The following is an 8,790-nucleotide window of genomic DNA, read 5'->3' on the forward strand; positions in this document are numbered from 1 at the left end:
TCAAAATCCAATATGTCTAGCTCCACCAAATCCACCAAGGTAAATTTATGGGACAAAGAAATAAGACAACTTCTATAGAAACTTTTTGCCATTACCAAGTCACCAACCGGGGTAGAAACCGAAAAAGGTTCTTCTAACATATCGGCAATTATATCAAATTTCATAGCCACAAAAGGTGTAACAAAAGACAAAGTGTCACCGGGGTATAAAAGTGCATATACATCAATGGAAAAAGACTTGTAACATACCGATCACAACATTCGGGGAACTCTCTTGGTCACCTCGGGATTGAAAATTATATAAGTGGTTCTTTTTGGGAACATCAAAATTTGAGCCACTAGGAGGGACTTATTTTCCCTCTTTCCCTTGAACCTATAACATGGGACAATATCTCATTATATGTCGGCTCTTTCCACAATTATAACAACCATCCGTGCCAACTAGGAACTTACCATTATGTTTCTTACCACTTTCCCACAATTAGGCCTATCAATATAAGAACCCCTATAATTTCCTCCTTGTGGATTAGGGTTAGACACCCTATTTTTGTTTACTTTATGAGTTCTAGAGGAGCCTTGGTTGGATAACCTCTTCTTTGCCTACCTTGACTCTCAAATTTACCCTTGGAAGAATTCTCATCATTGGTCATTGCCTTATTCACTTCCCTATTCACTTGATTGAGCTTTTGTTCCTTAATTTTTTCGGCATAAATCATAATACGTGAAATATTCATACTTGGGATGAGCATTGTCGAACGACATTTACTTAATACCAAGTCCGATACCCCCGTAATAAATTTGTTCATCTCGGCCCTAGAATACGGAACCAATGTAGGAGCATACTTGGATAATTGAATGAACTTAAGTACATACTCTTTCACACTCAAACCCCCTTGCCTAAAATTTAGAACTCTTGCATCTTTCGTTTGTTCAACTCTAAGGGGAATAAATTATGAAGGAAGATTCACTTGAGAAATTCCTAATCCACCGGGCCTGCTCCCACATGTCTCCCACCCTTCCATTGCTCATACCAAACTTGAGCCACACCCTTCAATTGGTAGGCGTCTAGTTCTACCTTCACTTGGGAAGGCACCCCCATAACATCAAGCAACTTAAACACTTAATCAATAAACCCTTGTGGGTCCTTCTTCACTTTGGAGCCATAAAATATAAGAGGATCCATTCTAGTCAAATCCCTTATCCTTGAAGCGGTTGTACTTTTATTGGGATTACTGGAGTTCTAGCATCTCTATTGACTTGGGATGTTACATCTTGGGTCAATACTTGGAAATTCGACCTTATTTCCACATTTTTCATTGCCCCCACATCATTACGGCTTGAGAAACTTGAGGCTCTTGTGGACCGTGGGGAGGAACTCCATCATTTATAATCTCCTCTTCCATCCTTCTTCTAGTCTCTGTTCTTGTAGTCATATCCTATATACATAAGATAAGGGTTTAGAGAAGGACTTTATATAGTTAAAACTCCAAGGCACGACCAAAGATTAATGAAAGAAGTGAAAGTTCATAGGCATCTTATAGCCTCTCATTCATAAGTATGGCGCGCTTCACACTCATGTAAAAGACTCCAATAGACATGGTTCATGAGACATCATCCTAAAATCATTCTAAACCTTGTGCTATGATTACCAAGTTTGTCATGACCTAGGGGAACGCTCTAGATGCAACACGACATATTCGACCCCCAAGGAGGCTCATACAAAATTTAAAACTTTTTCTTTTACAATCGAAATCATTTCATAAATCGAATGGAAGTCTACACTTTATCTTATAAAAACATTTAATACAATCAAATGCAATATTAGGGTCACAACCCTATATACAACATAGTATCAAAAATAGAAATTAAGAGATGAACTAAAATGAACAATCCATCCACGAACTTGAGGACTCACCAAGGCAAGGAAAGAACTGGATCAAAGCCTTCAACCAAAGAAAAACAACCTCAATGATCGGGACCTATACTTATAGAAAAGGTAGGAAATATGGGTTAGCATAATAATGTAATAAGTATGGAAGCCACACATAGAAAATCCTTAAAACATGCATATAAGGGACATTTAGTTGAAATAATGCATTTATCAAGTTTGAAAGCCATCATGCTTATTTGTGAAGAAACATAAGTCAAAAACCATATCATAAGCAACCCAAAGCTATACTAGTGCAATGCAAAGACAAGAGCCCATAACCTTACCAAATGCCAAGTACCATGTTTATATCACCAACATTGTACATATCATACCTTAACTTCATTCATAGCCAATGCTCGTATACAAGGGAAGCATTATAACTTGTAGCAAGTAGAATTATCCTTAAAAACAACACATATCATACATACATAATTCATAAGTTTTCATAGCATAAGAGAATCTTACCACTACCACTCTTGAAGCTTACTTGTGCAATACACAAATAGAGTCCCAAAACCCCACTTATACTAAGTAATACCTCTTAAGAAGTCATTGTTATAGTTCAGGTTCTTGTCATATTCATATATTCTTATCATATAGAGAAATATGACCTTAACTAATATAGACCATATTGAGCTACATTGAATTCGTTGTCTTACCCCTACACCGAAAAGAGGTGTCCTACTTTCCTATGGTAGAACTAACATAATAGCTTTTAGGTGGATACACTAACTAAGGACCTATGTGGGCATATAGTTATCAGATAAGAAGATTGCTACTAGAAACCCAAACGTTCTAACGTAAAAGATTTCCATCTCATGAGATACTTACTTTGGAAAGCCAGACTTTCTAGTGTAAAAGCTTCCATAACATTTCATATCCACTCGCTGCTAAACATAATTCACTTTAAAATTTACATTAAGTCTTTTCTTAAGTTTATGTTCAAGTAAGAATACACTGAGCACTCAAACCAGCATAACATTATAATAGCTCATGGATTCATTAGGTGAGAATTCTTTCAACCTTAGAATCATCAACATGTGAATAAACCTTTCATATCTTATTCATAGTGTGTTCATGAAAATAACCTTTCAATAAACACAACAAGCTTACCATATTCATAATTATTCATACACGATCATGTGTGAGGGTAGGGGAATTGTAAGCTCATACACAATTCTCATAAAGATGTACAAAATCTCATACTTTGCCCTTCAAGGGCCATAAATTACAATCAACATAAACATATACAATTCATGATTCAATAACTAACTCACCATAAACATAATCAATAATTCACATGTTTCTACTATCAACCAACTTACATCATCAATTCATACTTTATCAATTTGGGGGAAACGTGGGTCCATGGGGAAATTTCACCATCAATCAACAATACTACTTTTAATTCAACTATAATTCTTCATATCCAACCATAATAAACTATAAATTATAACCAATTGAAAACGTTTTGGAAGAAGATCCATGTCATAAATTGAAAACCCTAGGTTTGAGGTAAATTGATATCTTGAAACACAACTTTGAAGGGACTCTATGAGTGGAAACTATCCATAGAAAAAGCATCCATACCATGACTAAGAAACTCCAAGAAATTTGGGGAAGAACCTTTCAAATCCGCAAACTGTAGCTTCAATGGTTCCTTTCTTATTCTTTGAGTCTAGAGATAAAAATATTGAGAGAAGAGGGAGTTTTTGATTTGATTTGGGTGTTCGAGTGTAATGACTGAAGTTAGGTGAATTTGGCTTAAAATCAACTTATATAATAACCTTAAAAATACCCAAAACGAACTCACTTGATTGGACCAAAAAGGAAATGACCCAACTAACCTTCATTTAAGTCACCTCGTCAAGGACCACGACCCACCTTCACGAGCCGTGGTGTGGACCACGATCCGAGGTCCCCCTCATTAAGGTGAGCAGTTTCCTTGATTTTGGAGCACAGGCTCCTTTGCCTAAGGCATCTTTACGAGCCCCTTAATGATCCACAGTGTGCGGTAGCTAGGCTATTTCACGCCCTCAAGCTAGCATGCCTAAGTTTCCTCTTCGAAGGTCTCCACGAGCTGTGGTCCCTTTCGTGAAGTTGAGCAGTGGCTATGCCGAAGGATGACCATTATTCCATGGACAAGTAAGCTTCATGATCCCTCTTCAGAGTCATGGTGAGGACCACGATCCGTAGTCTCCCTCGTGAAGGGTGAGGCAGTGTGCCTAGGCTAGGGGCAGCCTTGGCCTCTGGCTTTGGCTTGATCCCTTTGCCTTGGAACTTGCCTCTTGTCTTTGACCCTTTTAAATCTCATTTCAACCTTAATTGACTAATCAATATTTAGGGAGTCATTTTACGGTTTTTAACCTTTACGTTAGGCTTAACCTATCATTTTTCTGGGGTGTTACAACTATTTACCTAGAAGATGACTTTAATACAAATACAACCTCTAATTGAATGAATGGTGACTAATATATCATCATGGACTACTAAGAAACTGCCATATGCTAGGAGAGTACAACTGGTCCTCCAATCATTACTCTTTGGTATTCAGGCATACTGAAGTCAACTTTTTACGATCCCTATAAAGGTAGTGAAGGCCGTTGAAACTTACTATATGGTCTGGAATTAATGTGATAACGAAGACGACCTTGGTGTCCTGGGAGAGAGTTTGTACCGCCTAAATTCATAGATGGATTAAGTGTCATCAATATCAACTTATGGAATAGAGCTGCAATTGCCCAAAAAAGAATCACTGGGACCTAGCTCACAAGTTGGATAAGTTATGGATAAGGTGGATCCGCTCTTATTAAATAAATTATCAGGATATTAATTCTATGCCTCTTCCACAACAAGCTTCCTGGATGATTAGAAACATAATTGAAGCGAGGACAATGATATATACCAGAGTCAAATAATACCCAAAGGAACAAGCATCATTACCGAGTAAATGTATATCCAGCTTATTATCCAACAACCAAGAAATGATTTATGTTTAAAAATGACGCAAGTGGCAAAGCCATATTCACTATGTGACTGCAGTTTCAGAATATATTACTCACAAGTGATAGACTATTGATTGAGGAATGGATGTAGAAAAATCTTGTGTATTTTGCCATGGACATGATGAAAGTAGAGATCATTTGTTTGTTGAATGTTACTTCATTATAAATGTATAGAGGCATGTTACTGATGTAGCTAAAGGGTCGACCATAAAAAACAATGACATGACAACAAAACTTAACTTAGGTAATGAGGAATGCAAAATCTAGGACAGTAGATGCAAGGATTTTTAGAATGGTTTATGCATGCTTGAGACAATCTATGGAGTATGAGGGGAAAGACACACCAAAAAGAAATTATATGTTCGCTCAAGTCACAAGTATGTTAAATTAGGCCACATAAATGAATATAAAGTTCTAATAAAAACAACAATTGAAAGGAAAATAGTTTTTCTTTTTCTTTTTAATTAAATATATTTAAAAGAGTTGTACTTAGAAAATAGGCAATTGTCTCTAGACAATATCAACTCATGTGATAATTGTGTTGTCAAAAGATATCAAAAGTATGTATCTCATGTTGTGATTGGGAAGACAGAAAAGTGAATGACTACTTAACCCTTAAACATCCATCAAATGTTGACAAATTACATATAATTGATATACTTCACCCGTTAAAAAAATAACTTAGTTTGACTTAACATGGAGTTTAAAAAATAAAGAAGAATTTTAATCTTGTGATCCTAAATTAAAGTTATGTCAAATGTATTAAAACTTAAAAATATTTTTTAATCTTGTGGCCTCTAAAATTGTGTTATGTGGAGATCTGAAATTAAAGTACTGCCAAAAGGAAAAAAAAATTGTCTTTTCTAAATGGAGGGAGTATATATAAATATAATTACTTGAGTTTTTAGCAAAATTATAAAGAAAAACCAAAAAAAAATAAAAATAATATTGCATTTCATGGAGAGGTCGCATAATCTTAGACATGTCCTTTCACATACTAGCAAAGGATATGATAGGATAAATGTGATTCCTTAATTCTTAATTAAATGTTTTGTATTCGATCCTTGAGAATGGAGAAGCTTTGATCAGAAGAGCTTCCCTCATTTAATGAACTCTATGTGAGAAAACAAATTTAAATTAATCTTGCTAATATATTAGATATATATAAATTAAGATCTAGTGGAATGTATGTAATCCGTGTGATCTAAATAAGAGGTCTCTTATTTGCGCATTGAGAGTAGAGAAACACTCTTATTAGGAGTTATCCCTTGAACATGTTGATAAAAAGAAGAGAGAGAAATAATTTTGTTTTAAGAAGTTTTAAACTTTATTATACCAATATTTAAAAGACTCGACTCAAAATAAAATAAAGGCGAGGTGGGGAGAGATGGATATGACAAGAAGGACAACTAAGATATTCATAAAGAAAAACATCATTAAAAACCTAAGTTTGGGAGAACACCACTAGCTAAACACTTTTAGGAGCTATTTCACGCCTTTGGTCTTTTGACTATATTCTAGAGTTTTAATTCCAAGTCCACATTTTGATCTTTGTCTTCAATATTTTCAAAATTGAAGGACTTGTCCAGTTGCTTGTTAAAAGGCTTTGTGAAACCAAATAGGTTCAACTCCTTATCATTGTACGCTTGACCCTTTGAATGTGATTCTTCAATCATTGGACGAAAACTAGCATGATCATTTGGTCTTGAAGCAAATTGAGATTGTATAGAATTTAACTTGAAGGGTGTTGTCCTTGACACAGGGTAACCTGCAAACCAATAGAATTTTAGTTAAATATTTCTATATGAGCTCGAAAAAAGAGGAACATTTTGATAAATATTGTTTTAAGGAGTGTGATTTGCTAATCGAACCAAAATGAATCTCCATCTTCAAAATTAATTTACAAAATTTTTTATCGGAATCACTTTTTCATATAAGGAACTTTTAAAATAAAGTAGGAACTTAAAAATCCTCTTCCTCTTATAAAAAAGGTGAATTATCGAACGAACCTGAATAAATTATCTCCCTTAAAGAGAATGGAGAAACAATCTTGGAGAAACATTCTTATTAAAAGTAAATTTTCTTTTAAAAAATGTTTTCAAGTAAACCAATAATCAATTTTTTTCTCTACTTAAGAAATATGATTAGCCATTCAAATTTAATTAATTGATTTTCTAAAAGAGAATATAGAAAACACACACTCTAGTTAGAATTGCTTCCCTTGTAAGGAAGTTTTCACATAAACTAAGAATTCAAAAGATCATCTTTCTTAAATAAAAGAGGTGATTTGCCTCCATGTAGAATGTTTTTCACCCAAAAATATAGAAGGGAGAAACAACCTAGTTAGGAGTTATTTCCTTTATAAGGAAGTTCTTAAGCAAATTAAAACACCAAAGTTTTCTCCATCAAGAGGGTGATTTAGTGTCGAATCAAAATGAAAAATCCTTGGTCCTAAAAGAGGTAACACAAAGAAATTGACTTGACACAAATAGAATTAATTGGCAAAATAAATAATGAACATCGATTTATTACACCAAATTATAATAATATTTAAATTAATATATTCATGTATGATCTTACCACTTCGTTGTGTTGCGACCACATAACCTGCTCTTCCATGAACTTCATCGAAGTGATAAAGCAATGGAAGAGCATGAAGAAATACCTTGTCGCATACTCGACAAGCAATGAATTTAGAATGAGACACCATTTTTTTCTGCAGAAAGAAACTTGATGATGATTATTTACCGAACAAATGAAAGAAAAAAATTATGTGAAAGATGATACACTTATCGGTGTGTTTATATATGCAAAGAACGAACCTGTCCAATTAATTTTTATTTTTACATCATTGTGATCTAGTTTTCTTGGAAACATAAAAGTTAGACTTTAAACTAGACTAAATTTGTCGTTATTGTATATTATGACATGCAGTAATTACAAAGTAGAATTTTTGAGAAAAATGAAAATTGTGTGAACTGTATTGTCATATTAGCTATTAAAGAGGAAAAGAAAATTGGTTTCTAATTTGTCGGATAGTAAAACAAATTGAAATGAAAATTTATTCACTTAAATCAGAAATTATTATTTATTGTTGGGATAATGCACAAGTACCACTCAGTCTATGTCCGAAATCTCAGAGACCTATTACCCCCTGAACTTATTTTATTAATAATTTCTACCCTTTTTCGACCTATGTGGCACTATCTTGTGTGTCCAACGCTGGTTGACATTTTTTTCAAGCTAATGCCACGAAGGCTGAAAACCGGTAGAAAATTAATTATAAAATAAGTTCAGGTGGGTAATAGGACCTTAGTATAATATAAGTGAATTTCGGGCATATGTTGAGGGGATACTTGTGCATTTTCCCTTTATTATTTGAATAGCTATTAATTTTCTCACACCCTGAGGCTACTCCCTAGGAGTAACTCGCGACCTAGGATCACAAGTAATCCCAAGCTTACTCTAGTCTGGCCTACCATAAGCATACTTAAATATAACTAAGAAAATCATGTAATATGCAAAATCTGAAAACAATGGATAAATGAAATTGGAAAAAACCAATAATTTGAACATGTAAGATATAATAAGAGTTTAGTGATGACTGAAATAACACTTAAAAACTCGAGCTGAATCAATTACTATGCTTGAAAAGCCTTTAACTGAATTGAGTAGTTAATACATGCCTTAGCCAACTCCAATAGGACTGAAAACGTAAAGAAAGACGAAAAAGTAAAGCATGCCTATTGTCCCCGAAGTATGAGGATTCACCACTAAAGTTGCTCAATTCAGAATGGAAGCGAACTAAGTATGATCTGGAGTGCTGGATGCTGGATGCGTGAACCTACATCATAAA

At 34.3% G+C, this 8,790-nt stretch overlaps 1 long non-coding RNA gene across 2 annotated transcripts; it reads right to left on the minus strand.

Moving 5' to 3' along the window:
* Positions 1–6,237: 6,237 nt before the first annotated feature.
* LOC104647866 (uncharacterized) lies at positions 6,238–7,794 on the minus strand. Of its 2 annotated transcripts, XR_011221569.1 has the most exons (3): positions 7,757–7,794; positions 7,515–7,650; positions 6,238–6,702 (listed from the first exon to the last, which is right to left on the minus strand). It is a non-coding gene; the product is annotated as an uncharacterized lncRNA (long non-coding RNA). The 2 variants fall into 2 exon arrangements; XR_011221568.1 differs by lacking the exon at positions 7,757–7,794 and having other exon boundaries at positions 7,515–7,676.
* Positions 7,795–8,790: the final 996 nt, after the last annotated feature.

This window comes from Solanum lycopersicum, chromosome 6 (assembly GCF_036512215.1).
Source record: "Solanum lycopersicum chromosome 6, SLM_r2.1".
NCBI classification, from domain to species: Eukaryota; Viridiplantae; Streptophyta; class Magnoliopsida; order Solanales; family Solanaceae; genus Solanum; species Solanum lycopersicum.